This window comes from Plectropomus leopardus, chromosome 5, assembly GCF_026936395.1.
Source record: "Plectropomus leopardus strain MGB_pleo_1.0 chromosome 5, ASM2693639v1, whole genome shotgun sequence".
NCBI lineage: Eukaryota > Metazoa > Chordata > Actinopteri > Perciformes > Serranidae > Plectropomus > Plectropomus leopardus.
The window spans coordinates 3,327,381-3,349,385 of NC_142180.1; the positions used below are offsets into that span (position 1 = coordinate 3,327,381).

Below are 22,005 nucleotides of genomic sequence, written 5' to 3' on the forward strand. Positions count from 1 at the left end.
GCATACGAGTCCAAAACAAATTTCCCCATGGGGACAATAAAGTATATCGTATCGTATCGTATCGAAACTTGTAAATAGAGGCCCAGGCATTAAAAGACATACAAGTTTACAAATGTAAATTTCATCCTGCAAATTGTCTCTAATCTAAAACTTCAAGAGCATTCAAAATGATTCCAAGATCCTAAAAGTATAATTATAGCAGTAAAATACATGAGAACAAATGACATGAGAATAGTACTTGGGGTATGTATGAAAGAAGAAAAGAAATATATATATATATATATATATATATATATATATATATATATATATATTTCTTTTCTTCCTTCTTTCATATATATATATACATACATACACAATGTGGCGTCAGTTTGTACGGCTTCTGGTGATAACAAACATACGGGGTTAGTGGGAGGGGCAGTGTATAAGTCCAGTAAACCCAGAGAACCCTGGGTTTGATTCCTATGTGAATGTTGAGCCAAACCATGATGTTTTTTCCTAAACTTGTCCATGTGCTATTGTTGATATCCCAGTGTTGGTTGCCACGTCCTGGAATGTCACCAGCAGATGCAGGAGGATACCTGGCACTTAATATGTAGACATGAAAGTGCAGTGACAAAGCGCTGACAAGTGATGACTCGGGATGATGTGTTGTTATTGCTGCTCAGTTTCATTTGCTTCCTGACTAGCCAATGGGGGCTTATAATGAGTGTGTAGGTGCACCAGTTACCATGCAACCCAGTGCACCAGGCCAGCCCTGTCACTGTGTGCTGTATGGATTTGTATCCTCCAGAGGATCCTCCTTGGTAACATTCACTAACGGAGGGCCAGAGGGAGAGGGAAAGGACCTGCAGTACAAGTTGCCTACCTGCTGTGGTTTTGTCTTACCGTGTTTTGCATGTGTCAGGGGTAGAATGTACACAGAGAGCCAGGGGTTGGGATTTAACAGGTGCTGTGGCTGCAGGCATCAGGTAGCACTGTATCTGTGTGTGTGTTTGAGACAGGGACAGAGGAAGAAAGTAGAGAGACTGCTTTTTAACCCTCTTGTTGTAGTTGGGATCAGTCTGACCTCAAATTAAATCTTTTGCCATCAAAATATGGTTTTTATACTTATGTAAACGAGGTTTATTGGCCCTAAATTCCAAAACAAAGGGAGAAATGTGTGATAATGGGTTGAACTGAAGTAAGACTAAAGGTGTAACACAGAATTGATTGACAATTTATACAATATGCTTTAAATAACAGTCAAAACAGGGTGGGGTCAGAATGACAAAAAAATTTCCCTCATTTGTCTGAGTGAAAGGAACGCAGAGGACCAACTCAATAAAAATTTGCTCCCAAAGCAATCACGGATTGAATGGTGAGGGTGATGGAGTGCAGCTTAGTGCAATTTAGTCATGAACGATATTTAGTAGGTCAACTTTTTTTATTCTACAAATGTACCTTTACTTTGCAGATTCAGGTTACATATAAACTAATGATTGACTAAAGCGTATGATACATTGTTATAGAACTACACATCAGTACATGAAGTGTTTTATTTTTTCCATATTCAGTCAATAAGTCAAAAATATGATTCGGTCTAAAGACGATGAGTAGGTAATAATACAGTGGGTGGGTGATATGATAACATTTTGAATGAAACATTCTTCATAAAGAGTGCTTTTACTTTTTAAAAAAATATTTTTTTTCCCACTCTTCCCTGTTGTGCCTCTGTACTTCAATATAAAGGTCTCTCTAGTGTTTCTGCATTGCTCTTCCATAAAGCTGCAGACACAGCCAAGAAAATATTTTTTTAGAATGGTCACGTGCAGCAGAGGCTATGATATGCTGACTTTTAGTCCCAAGTATAGGTCAAGCTGTGAAAATGTCGGATCCTCACCTCCAGTTGTCTTTTATCCACAGCCTCCTCTCTTGCGAAACACCTTTCCATGCTTTGTGTATTCTACACTTCCAATTTATCTCACAGGCTTTGTCTTATAACTTTGTAATCTAAAAGCCTAAACTGAAGTGATGACATCAATGGGGAATATTCTCTGACTTGACAAAACTCCAGACATAGATGATATTCCCTGGTGAGGATGTGCAAAATTAGTCAACTTGTCCATTAATATTTCCACCTACATTAGTCAGCACCAGAAATAATATAAACATTTAAATTACATATTAATACATATTCTGATGACCAATTTTTATTTTATTTTGTTAGGCTGTTTACTTTATGATTGCGTTCAAACAATGAAAATTGATTTTTAATAATTAGACATGTTTCCTGAAAAAATATTGTCCTGGAAGAGTATTTTTTTTCAATAAGTCTTATTTGTTAACTTTTATGCGGTGACTTGTCATGTTTTGTAGGATCATGCACACAGTGTTTATAGTGCATGGTGCAAAGTGCCACACATTTCAGCAGACTTTAAAATCTGATTTAATTTTTGAAAAAAACAAAACAAAAAACAACAACTTCAGATGGCACTTATAATAACACATTATTTATTTCAGACAACATTTAACTTTACAGAATCAACTGTGCTCAATGTTTACTGTTTTTTGATTGTTTCTTGCTGTTGTTAACTCATCGACGTTGAAACATCCATTTAAACTGAAGGGAAAACATGTGGATGGACGATTCTCTTCAGTTTATTACTGATTTGTGTCATTCCACCATTTTTAAGTGTCTTCGTCATTTCCTACACCACACTGTCTCCAAGATCTCTGGTGGTTCTGCTCCATTTTGATCATATCCATTCGCTTCCAGAAAATGTGGACAAGTAGGGACAAAATGATCCTAGTGCACGGACAGGAAGGCTCTGTCCTTGTCTGTATCAAACATTGAGCATGAGTCAGCCATTCGTGATTAGGAAGCTGTTTGCTGAGGAGCAATCATTCTCATTCTGAACTCAACAAATACTGACACTTTGACGGTTCTTTCTGTGTACGTTGCCTATGCCAAAAGGAGGTTCCCTCTAAATGAAATTTCAATAAATATAATTAATTAACCCTTTTAAACCTGGGTCGACATCAATTTTCTTGTGCTGCTTTCAGATACCTTTCACAAGCATTAAAACCTTTGAATTGTGAGCAAATTGGTTTGGGAGAGCAATCAGCAACCTGGCATTAAAATGTCCCACAAACAAAAAAAAGTAAAACATTAATGCTTATTATAATTATACATTTATAATGGGGTTATATATATATATATATATATATATATATATATATATATATATATATATATATATATATATATATATATATAATTATTATGATTTATTATTTTTTGTTTTATTTTCGCACTTATTTTGGAAATTTCTGGTTTTTGTTTCTATATTTTGTGCTAATTTCAGGTAAACAAAATTTTAACCAATTTTCTGCCTATTCTTTGGTCATTTTTTGTTAAGTTGCTCATTGCCTTCTTTCCATGTTTTTGGAGGAAATCAAGCTGATTTGCTCAGGTTTCAAACAGTTGTGGCATTCAGTGCCTTTACACTGCATTATTAATGCATATCTGACCATAAAGCTAAGGATACTTCTTGTACCATTTACTGTGACCTTCACCTGTTCAACTGCAATCTTGTTCAGTCTCTCTTTTTTAGCCATCTATTTTTTATATATTTATTTTTGTTTCTATCTTAGCTGTTAGCTACAATTTTATCATTATTTGTCCACAGCAGAAGTCTCCAGGGATCCCTTGTGTCACCAGCTGAGGTTGCTAGGAGTTTTGTGATATGACAGTGAAGCCTGAGGAAGTGTAAGAGCCAGATTAAGACGCAGGTACAGAGAGACACAAAACGTGTTGCGGGCAGCATGAAGGGAGACACACAGAGAGAAGGTCCCTCCACACTGGATTACTAACAGAGCTCACCTCATATGCACTTTAATGTTCGCCTCTTTTCCCGAGAAATAGTTTGAATTCTGTGGCTTTCTGTGTAGCTTTAGGACAAGGTAGAGGCACATATACAGCAGGTCGAGTTTGCATGAAGACTAAATCCTAAACAGCTCAGTACAAATGAATTCTGAATGCACAAGCCTCCTGGAAGGCTGAATAGAGAGAGAAAATCACATTTTGACAGGACAGTAAAATAATAGGCTTTACATTTGTGCCAGAAATGCAGCATCTCTGTTATTAGATTGCCATGGCAGTAATGTAAGAACAGCATGAGTCATTTTTTCAACCAAGGCAAGCGCCCTGAAAAGCAAAAGTGGTTGAAATTACAGTCATTTAATGAAATGATTATCATTATGTTATTGAATTTTGGACAGACATTCATGTGCCCCAGAAGATGAATCCTAATGACTTTGCTGATCCCCTTACTTTTCCTCTATGGATACCATGAGCTTTACATTTTTGAGTGAATGGTCTTCACTAGGACTGGGCGATATGGGGAAAATCAAACATCATATTGTTGATAATAGGCGGCTTTCTACAACAGATTTGTGCAAAACCAAACGATATTTTTCGAAATGTCAATAAAACTTGATTGTGAGAGGACTATGTTTCCACTCAGTGATGCTCTGCAACTTGATGGAGGTTCAAAACATTAGCAGCTTTATATCTATTGCAGCCACCGCTCTAGCCATCATTATTTCCAATCTAAGGCCATGTAGGCATGTTATAGAGCGATTATGGAAAGGTGAGCCTCTTATACGTGGGAGCGGCTACATATAAGGGATTTCTGGGAGCTGATAGTCCACGATTTCACAGAGGAATTGTGGATTCAAAACTTCCATATGATTGGTTCAACTTTGGAGAGTTATGTGAAACATATCACCTCTTGTAGCTCCTGCTGCATCATGAGGGAGCCAGTTCCTACTGACAGGCACATAGCCAGGGCATCATGTGACAAAGACCAAAGAAGTGTTTCCATTGCAGTTTTGCAAAATGTGGCTGTTTCGAATCACCTGAAACACCAACTCATGCAAGCGTAAAAAATTTTTTACAATAAATGTTACTTTTTTTTTTTAATTGACGTGTTTCCATTAGGTTTCAAGGCTAATGGAAACCTGCCTAATGTAGGGTTGACTATTGTTGCCTGCACAAAATTTTCTTCATACATAATCATTAGTGTTGTGGATATAATGACATGTAAGTGGATAAAGAGAAATAACAGAACAGCTACAAAAGTCTGATAAGTTCAAAAAGTTACATTACTTAACTGTTATGGCTTCATTACCAGAGAAATAAACCACATTTTTATACATATCCCACATTATCATGAGCCAGTTATTGTTGTATAACCCTTGCATTTGGGAGTGTTGCGATCACCAGTGCTCTGAGGGGAGTAAAGAAGGATTCTTCCCTTTCACATGGGACTTTTCCCCAAGAGACCGTGTTTGTAACTGTGTGGACTTTGACTTATTTTAAGGGACATCAGCACCCTCTATCTTTTCCTATCCCTAACGTATGTAACTTTACATTAAGTATATTATTCATGGGGCTCTATTTCATAGGATATCACACAAACTGTTGTGTGTGCATTTACTTGGATATCATACCACCTGTTGCGTTTTCATTGGATATCTTCCGATGTGATATGAGTTGCTGTGAGTTTGACTGTTAAAGGGTACAGTATATGGTGTTAGCCACTGCTGCTGTGTTAGCTTATGCTATCCAGGCAGGCAATCTCAACTTGTACTTGTTTCTCATTGTTGGCAAATTTCCATATTCTAGTCTTGCATTCAATTGCGTTCTTGTGCTCTTTTTTAAAAAATTTTTTTTTAGTAAGTGCTTTAGTACGACGGAGGATTAGGGCCACATTAAGGGAAAAAAAAATTAATTATTTACGAGATTAAAGTCATTAGTTACGAGAAAAAACTCATTATTAACGAGAAAAAAGTCATTATTAATGAGAAAAAAGTCATTATTTACGAGATTAAACTCATTATTTACGAGAAAAAAGTCATTATTAACGTGAAAAAACTCATTATTAACGAGAAAAAAAGTCATTATTAACGAGATCAAACTCATTATTAACGAAAAAAATGTCATTATTTATGAGAATAAAGTCATAATATTCAAACCTGCTGCTTTTGGAGATACTTGTTAACATGAGGGCTACGGAGGATTTGTTTCTTGAGACACAACGAAACCCCTCTGAATAGCCCGTAGATGCATCCAGCGATAACCCTGCAGTTGACCAGTTCAGCCATTTCCCTCTCCAGAAAAGCAGCAACATCCTCCAAGTCCGACTGGTTCTTTCGCCGGAAAAGATGCAATTTCTTGCATATTCTTTTTAAAGTCCTGATACTTATGATAATGTGATGCTGATGTGCCAAAAGATTAAGTATCTCCTTGTTTGTGAAACCTATCCTAAAATACAACTCAACCAAATCCTCCGTAGCCCTCATGTTAACAAGTGTCTCCAAAAGCAGCAGGTGTGAATATTATGACTTTATTCTCATTAATAATGACTTTTTTCTCGTTAATAATGAGTTTAATCTCGTAAATAATGACTTTTTTCTCATTAATAATGACTTTTTTTCTCGTTAATAATGAGTTTTTTCTCGTTAATAATGACTTTTTTCTCGTTAATAATGAGTTTAATCTCATAAATAATGACTTTTTTCTCATTAATAATGACTTTTTTCTCGTTAATAATGAGTTTAATCTCGTAAATAATGACTTTTTTCTCATTAATAATGACTTTTTTCTCGTTAATAATGAGTTTAATCTCGTAAATAATGACTTTTTTCTCATTAATAATGACTTTTTTCTCGTTAATAATGAGTTTTTTCTCGTAACTAATGACTTTAATCTCGTAAATTTATTTATTTTTTTTTCCTTAATGTGGCCCTAATCCTCCGTCGTACTTTAGCAAGTAGTTATAATAATAAATTATAATTATAATTTAGCATAAAAAAATTATGCAAGCATGCTAATATGGAAATTACTTAAAATGTCCATCCCTAGTCTCATATCATGATAATATATATTATAAAAATATTGTCTTGCCCTAGTCTCAGCAACTATTTGATTGGTATTTTTGAAACATTATAAAGGTGTTTGAGGCCTCCAGAGGATCTCAATAACTTTTTTATTTTTTTTTAAAATATTGAGCCAGCATCAGGTTAAACCTTTAACCTTTCATATCCCAACTGCTTGATACTTTTACATTTGTTTATGGATGCTGTTTCATCAGAGATATCCCATACAATTCTGGATTGATTGCCATGGAATATAGTGCAGGGTTCCAAGTTAAAAAAAAAAAAAAAAGTTTTTTTTGCTTCATGCAATATGAATTTCAAGGAGTTTCTGTTCAGAGGTGAAACATATGGGAGGAGGAAATGGCAATTTAAAGATGGCGAGTGACTTCAGCGAGGTCGAACAGCCCAGCATCTTGAGCAGCTGGACTCATTTACATCATTTACTCATTTGCATAGCCATGAGAGTCTGTGAAGGTCCACGTGACGCAAATTTCATCATTTGTTTATACTATCGTCTGCAGCCCAGATTCTGAGGGCAGAATGCAGACTCTTAGTTATATAAAGTACATACAAAATCACAATTTATACCAGCGCTTTTAGGAAATAGCAAAATAATGTGTACCCCAAAAGTCTTCTCAGATTGCAGCTTGGCACGAGTCAGCACAATGCCAGAGGGTGTTACATCACCTGAACAGCTGGCTGCTCATTATAACAGAAAGTTGTGTCATGGTTAAAAATCCTGAAGTGTTTTCTTATTTTATTCCTGTTTTTCACCTAACAGCAGTGAAATATAATAAACTTGAGTTGTAGTAAGTACACAGTTTTTCCTGTGGTGTCGAGGTGTTTGTGTGTGTGTGTGTGTGTGTGTGTGTGTGTGTGTGTGTGTGTGTGGACAAAGTTATTTTTAAAGCTTGACCTTTCTTACCCTGTCTTTCAGGTCTTTGTATGGATTTTTTTTTACACTCAGGCTTTATATAATTCTAGAAGTCAACTGGCCTATTGGGAGTAAAAGAACATATCATATAGCTTTAAGATCCATTTGACCATGTTTTACTCATAATTTCTTTTTATGTGAATCGTACGTTTTTTTCCAGTGCCTTTTTGAGAAGCACTTCATAAATGCCGCTTTTATGAAATTGGTACATTAATATTTCCAGATTCCTGACATTGTTTTGCACCTGCGGCTCTTTGATTTTCCCCAGCTCTCTTTTCTTGCAGCATTTTTTCTCCTCTTAATACTATCTGACATTCCTTACCTGCAAGCAGATGCGGTATCACCTGTCGTCTATTCACTTTTTCTTCTGCAACACGATCTGATGTGTCTCTCAAACAACAAAAAGGAACAGAGAAAAAGAAGGGGAGGGCGGCGGGCGAGAAGGAGGGTGGGGAGGATGGAGAGGATGGGAGGCTGGTCTGCGGCACAGTATCTCAGACAGTCCAACACTTTCTTTGTTATCTGCTCTCCATGTGGGAGAAAAGCATCCCACCTCCTTTATTATCATCAAGCAATGATAAGGACAGGCCTGACTACTCATCTCGGCACAAAGGCAAGCTGATACCTCAGAGCTGTGTGTGTATGTGTGTGTGTGTGCACGCATGTCTGAGGCCATGTCTTAAAGCCCAAAAACACCAGGGGATATCTTTTTCTTTTATTCTCATAAGAGATAATAGTGTTTGTGTGATTTTGTTGAGGTTTTGAGATGTCGGCTTCAGGTCTCCTTAGTACAATGGAGCTCAATGGCATTTTGGACATTGGCATTCAGAACATCAACATAGACTGAATTAAAAAGTCTGCAGCTACTGCTTTTTCCAAATATAGACATTGTTTCTCAAGATAAACAGCAGACCTTGTTGTTCAGTTCCATCCTTCTGTTTGGAGAAAGGAAAGTAGTTCACCTTGAAATGCTTCACAACAAGGTTTGTATGTCAGGATCTCCGTCAGCCAGGCATTCATGATGCAGTTACAATGTGCAACATAAAGATAGACAACAAATAAACCAACACATGAATGGACAGACAAGAAATTGGAAATTGGCCATGTTCAATCAGGTATTTAGCTGGAGAGGTGCTCAATCAGAAATATGTTTAGTTCTCAATAGGCAGAGAAAGAGAACTCTGGAATACTATGTGTAAAAATGTCACTATATTTGGAAAAAAAAAAAACTGGGACCATGCTAAATGTTTGCTCTAGGTAACAATAACAAAAACTACAGCGAGGTAAAGTTAGAGGCAGGCTCAGGGCTGGATGAGATTAAGTCAAGCCTGGCACAAACAGTGACATTTTGGACTGTCTCAGACGAAAGATGACCATCCTGAAAGAAACTTGGTGATATCTTTGGTCATAGCTCTAAAACTGTGTTTCTATATTGCACAGTGAGAGAGGCTCAAGGATGGCTTATGTCTTGGTCTTGTTGAAAAAAGGATAGTCATATGCACATTGCGTAGGTACAAGACTTTCTAAAACACAACTTTCATGAGGGAAAAAAGGTAACGCCTGCACATTTATTCCATGCCACACAAGTTTATTGAAGACAATGTTTTGATCCTGCTTGCATTGTCAAGTCAAATGTTTGAAAAGATGAACTGCACCTACATATATTTATACATAATGCACACCAACAGGCTGACAAGCTCTATGGTTGCAGGTGTGGTTAATCATCTGAACCACTCAGAGCAGTAAAATGATTGACAATCAACAATTAAATAGATTACATAGAAAATACACTGAAGATATATATAGACAAAAAATAATGTCAAGGCCATATTACAAAACATCAAGCCTATCTCAATCAGTAAAAACATTACATAGAAAATCTTTATATTACAATACATTGTTGTATCAAAAAACTTAATATTAAAATACATCATAAGTCATAAGTCAACATCACCAACATTCAAAATTGTACATGATGTCACACCCAAGTTTATTAGATCCACGTCACAGAGCTTAGTTTGCGCTAAACTTATACGATTGCTAAAATCTCAGTCTGTTCGAGGCTTTCGGGGCAGGTTTAGGGCTGGATGAGGTTAAGTTAGAGAAAGATTCAGGGTTAGACACATGTACAGTCATGGAAAAAATTATTAGACCACCCTTGTTTTCTTCAATTTCTTGTTCATTCTAATATCTGGTACCACTAAACGTATAATACAATGAACACAACAAAAAATGCAGCTGGTCACATAATACTTTATGTCCTATTTGACATTCTTAAGCTTAATTGATTCCCAGGGTATATAAGAGGCCATTTCATGTCACAAGCAGCACTGCACATGCAAAGGCCTAGAGTGGTTTCCTGCTTACATTCAAGCCGTAGCACAACTCAGAAGTTGTCAGCTCTCACATAATGCCTAAAACAAAAGAATTATGTGAAGCCACAAAGGCAGCCATCTTGGCACTGCTGGAAATTGGCAAATTGGAGAGACAGGTAGCGAAAAAACTGAAGATCTCCAAGACAGCCGTTCATTACAACAAAAAAAAACAAGCTGAACATGGCACTACCAAATTGCTACCTGGCCGTGGCAGGAAACGTCTTTCTACCCCACGAGATGACCGTGCACTCATCCGTTCCTGTGTCAGGAATCGTCGTCAGACCTCCAGGGACCTTAAAAATGAGTGGGCACTGTCGAGAAATGTGACTTGTTCGGCAAGGACAGTTCGAAACCGACTTGTTGAAGCTGGTTTGAAGTCACACAGAGCACGCAAGAAGCCCTTCATCAATGAAAGGCAGAGGAAGGCCCGGTTACTCTTTGCTCGAGACCACAAGGATTGGACTGTTGATGATTGGGCTAAGGTTCTCTTCAGTGATGAATCCAATTTTGAATTGATGCCCACTCCAGCCAACTTACTGGTTAGGAGGAAGCCTGGAGAAGCTTACAACCCAGACTGTCTTGCCCCTACAGTAAAACATGGGAGTGGATCAGTCATGATCTGGGGTTGTTTCAGTCTGAGTGGAACAGGGCAAATGCAATTGTGTGAAGGCCGAATGAACCAGGTCATGTACAGGACTACCCTTGAAAACAGTCTTCTTCCATCAGCTGGAAAACTCTTTCCTGCCTCGAATGACTGGATTTTCCAACAAGACAATGCCCCTTGCCACACGGCAAGGTCAGTTAAAGCCTGGATGGAGAACCACAACATTCGCACCATGCCTTGGCCTGCTCAATCACCAGATCTTAATCCAATTGAAAACCTGTGGAAAATCATCAAACTCAAAATGGAGAACCACAAGCCCAAAAACAAAGAAAATTTGTTTGAATTTGTCCAACAGGAATGGGCTGCTGTGACAGCAGAACAATGTCAGAAGCTGGTGGAGAGCATGCCAAGACGCATGGCTGCAGTCATCAAAAACAATGGTTATGCAATCAAGTATTAACTCTTGTGTGTATCATGTGTTTAAAGCAAACAGAAAAGAAAACATGGAATGCTTAAAAGTAGTGTTTTTGGCGGTGCAATGCCATAGCTATTGATGTAAGAATTTAAGTAATTTTGGTTATTATCAAGAAAACCATGGAAAATGAATAGTTCTTAGTTCTTAAATTAAACTCTCATGAGTTATTTTTGTTGTTATCATTATAATTGTCCAAACAAATGTACCTTTAGTTGAGCCAGGCATTAAAATTAACAAGAAATTGAAGAAAACAAGGGTGGTCTAATAATTTTTTCCATGACTGTATGTATCTGTGCAATATGCAGGACCCGGACCTGCTGGCCTGTTAGTTGCTGTGTGAGATCTGGTAGTTATAGTGTCAGTGCTGGTTGATAAGAAACAGATGGTGGCTCCATTTGTCACTCCAGGTCAGGGTAAGAACTGGTATTAGGTTAAATAAATAAACATTTTCAAAAATACATCATCAGTGCTTTCATGCCAAGGGTGGCAGAAAGCACCTACCAACAACTCTAGTTTGTTTAATATACCCCCCAAAACACATGTAAGTCTGGCAAGGTGAGGAGACTCCAGAGAGCAGTTGCACCTGGCATAATCACTGTCGAAGAAAAACCTTTAAACTTAAAAGAAAAAGCAGAAGTCTTTTTATATTTTTATATTGTGTGCTTCTGTGCAAGCCTTAGCATTGTAAGATTTTTTTTCTTAACATTCATTTAAAAATTTCAGAAAAATCAACAAATCAAGTCCACCAACAACTTAGTGAATGGTAAATTACTAGTACAATTGTCTTATGAGAAGCATACTTTAATTAACATATCTTAATTACCCCTATAGCTATATTGAATGTACTATAAAAGTCAGTAAATCCATGATTAAAAAAAACAACAAACAGTTCTTAATTGTGTACATATTGGAGATGCAAGCAAAATAAGTAATTCAGATAAGACTTCCTCTCATCCACATGCATGTGTGAAACTTCACCTTGGACTTATTTCAACAAAGAATGAACAGAAATCTGCATTTTCAAATAACACTGACATACTAATGTGAAATTATATAATTAAAAGTTAAGATGTAGAAACAGTAATAATAAAAAAATATATATGATGCAATTTCTCAGTGTTTTTGAGTCAATTGAGAAATTGCAACAATTCTAAAATAAGTGCAATTATGTCCACGTGTGCCTGAAAAACTTGAGTGGATACAACAAAAATTCAAAAGAGGAAAGACAGTTGAAATATAATAAAAAAAAAACACTTGGCTGAGGTGGAGAAGTTGGTGCATCAGTAGAATAAAACAGCAACAAAGTAGAAACTGAGGAAATAAATCATGATGTCCATGAAACGTGTAACTTATGCAGTCTTGCCCTCAGGGGGGAGGTATTTTATGTCCAGGATGCAAACTAAAAGAGGCATCACATCATTTGTCCCACACAGCATTGAGCTGCTAAACAGGCTCTGATCACATGATCTGGTTTTATGATGTTTTTATGATGCTAATGATATGTGCTATTATTGTTGATGCTTTTTGATATTCTTTTATTCTCAATTGTGTGAAGTAAATTTCCTTTATAGCAATGAAGGTTTTATCCGTTCATTTGTCATATCGACAAATGGAGGGAACAAAAAATTGCGGCCCAAGAAAATTATGAGGAGACTGTAATGTTGTTCAAATGAATACATGAAACAAACAAACACTGTCATCCATTATGTTTTTATTACATCGTTTTCTGTTATATGAGCTTTGACTTGTGCTCTTTTTAAATAGGCATCTTGTTACATTTTCTCCTCCCGGGGTTTGGTTTAATGGAACTCAACTATTGATCCAACTAGAGAATTTTGGTGTTAAAGATCAAGGTCACAGTGATCTTGCATTGAATGCAATATCTGAAGATGGCCATGAGGGGATTTGGACTTAAGAATGAAGTGATTTGAATCTGGTTGTTAAAGGTCAAAGGTTAAGGTCACGGTCACCTCATAAAACATGCTTTTGCCCATAAATTCAAGAATCCATATGCTCAAATATCACACAAATTCCCAATGGGATATAATGATGAATTTCTGTCATTTTTTTATCCAAGAGGTCAAAGGTCAAATGTGACATCATGATGTTCTTCAAAAACACTTTTCTGGACATTACTCAACACTATAAGTCAGGAACAGATAGAGAGATATTTAGTCAGATACTGAATAAGTGACACTAATCTTGGGTGTCCACCTTGAAACTGTGCTGACTGTAGAGATCTTCTGTGCTGCTGCAGGAAAGATGTGTGTGAAGCATCCATGTTTCACAGACATGGATGTAAAATGTAACTTGACTGGTGTGCACAGGCATACAACTGCATGGCAGTATTTCTAGCCTTTGCATATTATCTTGAAATTAGGTTAAATTTGTGTTTTCTTTGCATGGGTACTTGACTTAAGAGAACATCTAAGATTTATAATATTTTGCCAGATTTCATGTATTGCAGTACAGATGAAATGCACGTCCTTTAAAATATTCCTTAAATAATTATTGTGTTGTTAAAAATGATGATGTGACATGATGAATCTTTCACATATCACATAAGTGCAGAAAGTGTACAAATTAATTTCCTTTCGAGAGCTGTTGGGAGTGTCTGAGTTTGTCCCAGGAGTGATGTCAGTGGAGGACAGTTGATCCTTTGTTGTGCTAATTAAAACTCAATGTAACACTGTAGATTAGGAGGAAAAAAAACAACACAAACAACAAATGCGTGGCCAAAATCCTTAGCGCTTCCTCTGGGAATATAGGGTTTTCAAGTTGTTTGTTTTCTGAACACAGAAGTGTGAGTTTTAAAGCATGAATCTAATTGAGAGAAAGTAACAATTTGTTGTCATACTCATTTTAAATGTGTGGCATGGTGCCTGTGGAAGAGGGATTATTGTATCATCACACTGCTACATGTGAGTACTGTGATAGACCTCCTTCCTCCTGTGTTGTCAAGCCCTGACCTTTAGCCCCCTCATTAATTCCTAATGCTGCTCAGTGTCCCCTGCATGTTAATTTAGATTAAAAAAACTCATGAAATGGGTTAAATATAGAACACTCAAGAACGTACCTTGAGTGGAAACTTTTCAGATGATTTAAACTGTTCCCCAATGTGAGAAGTGAAAACTTCATAATCTAGAACACAAAACATTGCAACTTTGCTTTCACTCCTGTGGTAGTTAGATTACGTTACTGTCATTGCTTTAGCTGAAGATGAGGTGATCTCATCGTGAGGTGATTCCTGGTACCCTATATGGCAGACACAGTGTTATTCTGACAAAATTTTAAAAAATACTATATGAATATGGAATATTTTAATGACAGTCCTGAAAATAGAGATGGAATGTTGGCTGATAGTTGAATTGAATAAATTGCCATCCTGCCCTACAGTACCCATTTGCACTTGTCAGTTAAATATCTCCTTTCTTTTTGTTTTAGCCACGTATATGCGTCTCCATCAACCAGACCATAAATCTGACAATCGCATAGTGATAAACAAGCCAGCCAACATGCCAGCTGGCCAACTTTATAGTAAAAAGTCAATATAAAAAAGTCAACAGATAATGCCTTATAATAACATGTTCCCAGCTTCTCAGTCAGATCCACCCCCTGTTCCTCCACAACACTAGCCGGTCAACCAAATATGGTCACGTCTGGCTCCAAAAAACCAAGATAGCAAAGGCGGACATGCTGAGTCCATAAACCAGTGATGTCATGGTGGCTGTGTCCATTATATCCACAACTCATCAAATACCACTGCTTTGACGGTGCTTTCATGTACCATGCCAATGCCAAAAGACACCTTTTGCGTCCACATGCTACGCCCCCAGACGACACCAGTTGTCAACCAAGCATGACAGATGTAGTACAAGCAGCGCATGGGTGCCTAGAGGGCAGGCAGGTAGGGTGGTGGATGGGTCTAACAAACACTGAACTTTCATGTGGGAGTCTGGCTTTTGCTTCCTGCCTGAATGTTATGGGGGCTTTTTTTACACCTTACCATGTGCTTCCTTCCCTTATTCCTACTCATCCGTGCTTTGTTGCCTAATCTAACCATTTGTGTCTGCCAACATGTGCATTTGTTAACATTATTAGGTGATTACCATGTGCTTGTCTTGTCTAAACATAACCGCGTGCCGCGTCATTCCGCCACATGCATTTGTTGACATCGTGGTTGCAGCAGCCCGGACATTAAAGAGCAGGTGCATAAAGAATGCTAGATGTGGACATGAAAGTCACTGCAAAGTGGCAACGTGTGACAGCTTGGGATGAGAACATGTTGAACAGATTGAAAAATTTACACTTGCACTGTGTCTTTAATTTTGAATGTGTGAAGTTGCTTCAACTGAAGGCACTGCAACTGCTGCTTTGATTGGATTGGTTGTAGAGTAGTTTGAAAAAGGTTCATTTAGACTCTGGTAGCCAGTCAGTCCGTGTACTGCAAGTTTGTTGGCTGCATTAGCACCGTGCCTTGTTTCTATTTTATCCTCAGCAGGGCTAATTTGTTTGTTTGCTTGTATTCTTGCTTAAATAAGATTAATTTCACACAAATGAGTGGTGTGTTGGTCTTTTTCTTGCATGACTGTGAAGCCTAACCTAGACCTCAGTTTAAAGACTTGCACATGAGCTTATTTGATTTCAACTCGTGAATATGAAATATTTCACTCTGGACACTGAACATTATCAAGTGTTCGATTTAGACTTCACTTCAGCCCGAGCTGACGGCATGATGTACTTTACCCTTACTGTTTCTAAAGTTGGTATGAAATTGGCTCGGCAGTTGGATAGAAACATAACTTAAACTTTCCTGGCTGCTTTTTCTCTGTCTGTAAATTGTTGCTTTCAACACTGTGAGCTGTAGGCAGGAAGTAAAGGGGAGCAAATGAGCTCTGAAATACCGACTCACCGGTAAAACACATTCTCCATGACCTTTAGTTAACGGACAAATTGAGCTGCGGCCAGATCACACTTTCGACTCTTGAGTGAACACTGCTGGGCACTGTGAGGGAGTGTGTGTGTGTGTGTGTGTGTGTGTGTGTGTGTGTGTGTGTTAGGCTGGGCAAGTATGTAAAATTGAGGTGGAGATCTTTGGACCACATTTACTAATTTTTCTATTTATTTATATCAGTTTCATTTGAATGTGAGAGTCTTTTGTGTTTGCCAGCACAAAACCGAATGAGTCGTTCGTTTCATTATCTTGAAGTGACTTGCTGACGTTTTCAGTCAGCCAGTGACCTTTGCTTCTGATTCAGTTAGAGCTTGTGAGTGTGTGATTGTGTGAGTGTGTGAATGTGTGTGTGTGTGTGTGTGCGCCTGAGAGAAAGGGAGATACAAGAATTAGCATACAATGGAATAAGCCCGAACATGATACAATCTGAATACTATATCATCTTTAGTTCCACTCATATACCAGTAAATTATAAGGTCAGTTTCTTTTTGCTTTTTTTCAGGTTATTTTCTTTCTAATTTTCTTTCTAATTCCCCATATTGGCTGGAGGAAATTGTTGTTTGTATAGTCCTGTACATTTCAATCTAAAATACAAAGCACAATAGCCAAAACATTTATTCCTTCTAAGAAGAAAGCTATGGCTTCTGTTTTTGTGATGTATACTCATAATGACATAGTTATGCTCATTAACATGAAGGTTAACAATAACACATTTGCACTCAGCTCATAAAAACATTCCATATCTCAAAAATTAAATAATAGTTAAAATAATTCTTGGGGTGCTAGGAAATATTTTATGTTTCTCTAGGCAAATATAATTTGGATCCACATATTTTGTGTTTTATTTTGTAAATCTGTGAGGAAAAAAATACACTGCAATTTCATATTATTTTTTGTAAATAACAATGAAAGTAGAAAATCCTATTACTGTATAATATTTTTAAAGCTTGATTTTGAAAGTATATAAGGGTAATATTAAATTGGGCCCTAAGGGTTAAAAACTGAACTGAAAGACACATCAAATATTTGAAATTCATTTTGGCATTCAGAAGAGTAGAAGGTCAGCTGTTTTAAAGCTGCAACAAAATTGTCTCTTTTATTTTGTATGACAGTCGTACCTTCTTAAGTTTAAGGTTAGGATGAGATTGTAATGCTTTAAAGCCTCTTGAAACATGATTTGAAATAGTAAGAATGAACATATTATATCAAAGTTGAGCGTCTCATTAAGTGTCTACAAAATTCTGAGTGAAACTAAATGTTGCCAACTATTAGAAAACCAAGTTGAAAACAGCATTTTGAGGAGAATTGCATGTCTCCAGACTGTGTTGGCGTGACAGACCACGTTTTGATTGACACCTTTTTGGATCCCACCTTGTCTCCACTGCAGCCATGGAGCAAAGCAGAGTCTGTGTGGTGCAGCTCTATCTGTTCCAGCCCTCTGACTCCAGCTGTGTTCCTAAATCCAATCTGACGCTCTGCACTGAAATGAGAGAACTGTTGTTTGAAGCCACGGAGCGTTCTATTTCTCCATGAACTAACCAATGGTTAAGTTAAGCATACATTCACTCCGTTTTGCACTTTGCTACTCCTTCTCCCAAGACAGAGGTGCTCTTGGGATAACTGACCGGTACATTCCAACCGTGGTTCAACTTTACCAACAGTGGGCTGCAGCACTCAGTGTTTCTGAAAGCACCTTCAGAACATTCAGAATCAGAGGATTCTCAAAATGATACATTTCACTCTGTCTCTGAATGTCACTGAATGCGTTTAGAAAATGCTTTGTTATTGCTATTACTTTAGCATACAGTTAGCATAACGTAGCACATGCGAAAAGAGCTGAGATGCACTCGTGTTTTATCAAAACTATGAATGCAATGATAAAGGAAGGCACTGTAGCCTTAGCTAATGCTAGTGCCATATTGTTAATTTATTGTTATTATTTTATTGCTTTCCTATTTGCCACATACTCACTGGTGTGGATCTGCGTGACACTGGTAAAAGCCTGTAAACCAACACAAACACTGTATGCTGCACATGTAATGTTAGTGGCTGAGGACTTGCCAGAATGGTATTACCATGTCTGGTAACGTTATACATTCAGTATTGAAGGAGCGTTGAGGGATTTTAGTTTGGCATGTTAAATTAGTATCAACTGACACCTTACTTTGAATTTTTAATTGTCTTAACTAAAACTAAAAAAAAACCCCAAAATGACGATATTTGGAATTTGGATTTAGGCTGTTATTTAATCAGTTTTTTAAATAATGCATGTGAGACATAATAATTATCGTAATGAGAACATTTTTGATGATTTAGGTTCCCAGAGGCTTTACCATTTTCTTCTCTAAAACACTGATGTCTCATTGTTTTACAAAAGAAAGCTATGTGGAGTGAGGAGCACAGGGGGTGTGGAGTTTTACCAGTCTACTTTCCAGTTACTTACAACAAAACAACAAAAGTAACTGGGAAGGAGAATGGTAAAATTATCTTCCTTAGCACATTATTACGGTCAATGCATGTTGTTGGTTGTCAATGTTACAGAGTACTTCTCACTTCATACAACTCTGCATTCTCTTCTTTTGCCTTGAGCTGGTCAATTATACAACCCATTACTAGCTGATGACTTGGCTCTGTGACCACAGTACTTTTCAAAACCCATGTGGAATTTAAAATATTTTTCCATCACTACACAAACAGCTATTCACAGTCCTCTCGTTATTGTCACGTCCAGTTCATTTTTCTACACTGATTTGAAGTCAATATGGCAAAGTGGGCTTCTTTTTACACATCCAGCAGACAGTGCCACCTGTCAGATCGAAGTCTCTCCACCAAACAATATCAGGCTCCTTAGTTGCTGAATGCTCCAATTGTGTTCATGTGTCTGTTTGCTGTTTGTGCTGGGCAAACAGAAGCATTACCACCTTAAACTATGTCACAAACTTGAGTGCTGTGTGACAAAGTTTAGCTCGCTTTAAACAGTAATGACAGACTTGTTCAGATTTGTCCTCAGGCCTTACATAGGGCTGCTGAGACCCTTCGTAACCGGACTCTACTCTGCTGCTGTTTATACCAGCTCTTGTACATACTTGCTTCGAGAAGGTACTTCAAGAGTACTGGAGAGATCAGATCACAGTACTCAATGTTTGTTTACCTTGTTAGCCTGTGGTTACTGTTCCTGTTGCCTGCATTGTTTGGACACATTCACCAATGCAGTTTTGTTAATAATTAGACAACTTTTTTTTCGACCTGTAGTGTTAATAATCGATTTGCACTTTCATTTCAAACGTCTTTCTTCTAAAGTTCATTAATTATTTTTGCTACTGTCATGATACAATGAGTTGAGTATGAGTTGGCAGATCTTTGTTTACTGCAAAAATAATACACATGTAGCATCAACACAATTATCACAAAGTCTGATGATGACATAGCCCAGGGATGTCCAAAGTTTTTTTAGTGAGGGCCAAATACAGAAAAATAAACAAAGGGCCGGGCCACACACTAGAGGTGACATATTGACACATGAATACTGTGCGTATTTCTAACTCACCTATAATGTGAAGAACATTGCACTCAGTGGGAGCAGTGATGCTGTCCTTTGGATTGAAGGATGGCTGACATGTCAGGAGAAAGTTTGATGGTTAAGACACGAAGGACTTCACAGAGATGGCTATCAGTCATTCCGGTTCTCAGTCTGCTTTTGTTCTGATTTAACAGAGAAAATGTTTGTTCACGTATGTATGTTGAGCCGAACAGGCTCATCATTCTTTTTGCGTGGCGTCTCATCAGAGGAAACTTGGCATTATCCAAACTCTGATAAAAGTCAGAGAGGGAGAGAAGCTGATGTTGACTCTTCAGAGAACCATCACATTGCATTTCAATCAGTTCTAACTGCAGACTCTCTTCCACTTCTTCTGTATCCACCAGGAAGGGGGCGAGAACAGCTTGATTTGTTTTCAATGACAGAAAAATCTTGGAAACACTGGTTGAATTCTGTCATGAGAGATGCAATCACAGACACATATTTCTCCTTTTTAGCAGAAAGGTCGGCCTTTGGAAAAGCAGACTTGATTTCAGACAGCGCAGGGAAGTGTGCAGCATTAAAGCTTCATAGTTGTGTCTCAAACAGGCAAGGTTTTACACAGAAGGCTTTCATGTGTGCATACAGGTGTGGCACCAGCTGTTCTTTGCCTTGTAGGTTCTTGTTCAGTGTATTCAGATGATAAGTAAGATCAACTAAAAATGCCAGGTCTGCCAGCCACAGAGGGTCACTCAGTTCATGAAGAGGTTGGCCCTTCTCTTTCAAAAACTGGTCGATTTCTGATCTCAGCGAATAAAACGCTGCAGCACAGAGCCACGGCTGAGCCAGCGCGCATCAGAGTGGTAGAATACATCCCTGTATTCAGCATCCACATCAGATAGGAAAGCTTGAAACTCTCTGTGGTACAGTCCTCTAGCTTGAATTATGTTGACAGTTTTTACAACAGTGTTCATCACATCGCCCAGCTGGACAGTCTTGGCACTCAGTGCTTCTTGGTGGATTATACAGTGCATCCTAACAGCCTCATCTCCACTTTCTTTTACCTTGGCGCACACCATCGATGCCATTCTTTTGCGCTCGCCCGTCATGGCCGGAGCTCCATCCGTTACTCCACAGAGCTTGTCCCATATAAGCCCCATCTTTTCAACTGCCCGTGACAGCTTCAAAATATCTCTACACGTCGTTGTGCCTTTTAGGCTCATCATATCAAGCAGCTCGTCCGTACAGCAAAAATTATCATCTACTCCCTGCAAAAAAATTAACAGCTGCGCGGTGTCTGTGGCATCTGTGCTTTCATCGCATGCTATTGAGTAAAAATCAAAAGCATGATTCTCCGCACCACTGTATCTCTGGATAAGCTCACGTTGTTAAAATCCTGCACTTTTTCCAGGCACATTATTTCTGAGACTTTGATGAGGCACTGCTTTATGAAATCACTGTCTGAGAACGGTTTGCCGTGCTGTGCAATACGTTTAGCGACTTCATAGCATTCTGTTGTGGCGTCCTCCTGTATTTTGTTAGCATGAAAAAAAAACTGTTGTTGAGCTTGCAGGCCAGCTGCCATTTACTTGACATTCTGTGTTCGTTCTGCACTGGTGTACGATGTGTAGCTCTGATGTTTGGTCTCATAGTGCCTAGCAACATCTTCATTACAAATCAGACAGACGCACTTTCCGTTGATTTCTTTGAAGAAATATTCATTTTCCCACTGTGTTTGAAATCGTCTACACTCACTTGCTATTTTGCGTTTCTTCAGTGCTTCCATTTCTGGTGACTCGCGGTAAAAGTTTTTCTTTGCCTAATTTTGTTTAGTGCAGAAGCACCGTTTCGGTGGCTGGCTCCATCTAGTGTTGAAACTGAGAAGTGCAACAGAGTTGAGCTCAAGCTTCTTGTGTGGGCCATATTCAATTATATTTTCAGAATTTGCTGCGGACCAATAAAAACTGGCCACAGTTGGCCCGCGGGGCATAGTTTGGACACCCCAGATATAGCCAGTATTCCAAAGTTTAGGTGATTTGGACATCTGGACTTTCTCCTCCATGTGTTAGTCGTTTCAGCTTATTTATATAAACAGATATCTGCATATAAATGCATAAATAAACTCTAATAAAAATGTCATCAAACAAAAGCTGAGAGGTTTCCAGATTGCATTTCATCCAATGCGTTTCATCTTTTTTGATCTGCACAAAGGGTTTTTACCT

General features: G+C 37.9%; 1 protein-coding gene and 1 pseudogene across 1 annotated transcript in view; one reads left to right on the forward strand and one right to left on the reverse strand.

The window, feature by feature from the left end:
• LOC148189494 (general transcription factor II-I repeat domain-containing protein 2A-like) overlaps nt 1–20,817 on the reverse strand; it is a 38,183-nt pseudogene extending 17,366 nt beyond the window's left edge.
• naaladl2 (N-acetylated alpha-linked acidic dipeptidase like 2) overlaps nt 1–22,005 on the forward strand; it is a 795,864-nt gene that overhangs the window by 114,057 nt on the left and 659,802 nt on the right. The gene's annotated exons all lie outside the window — the stretch shown is intronic.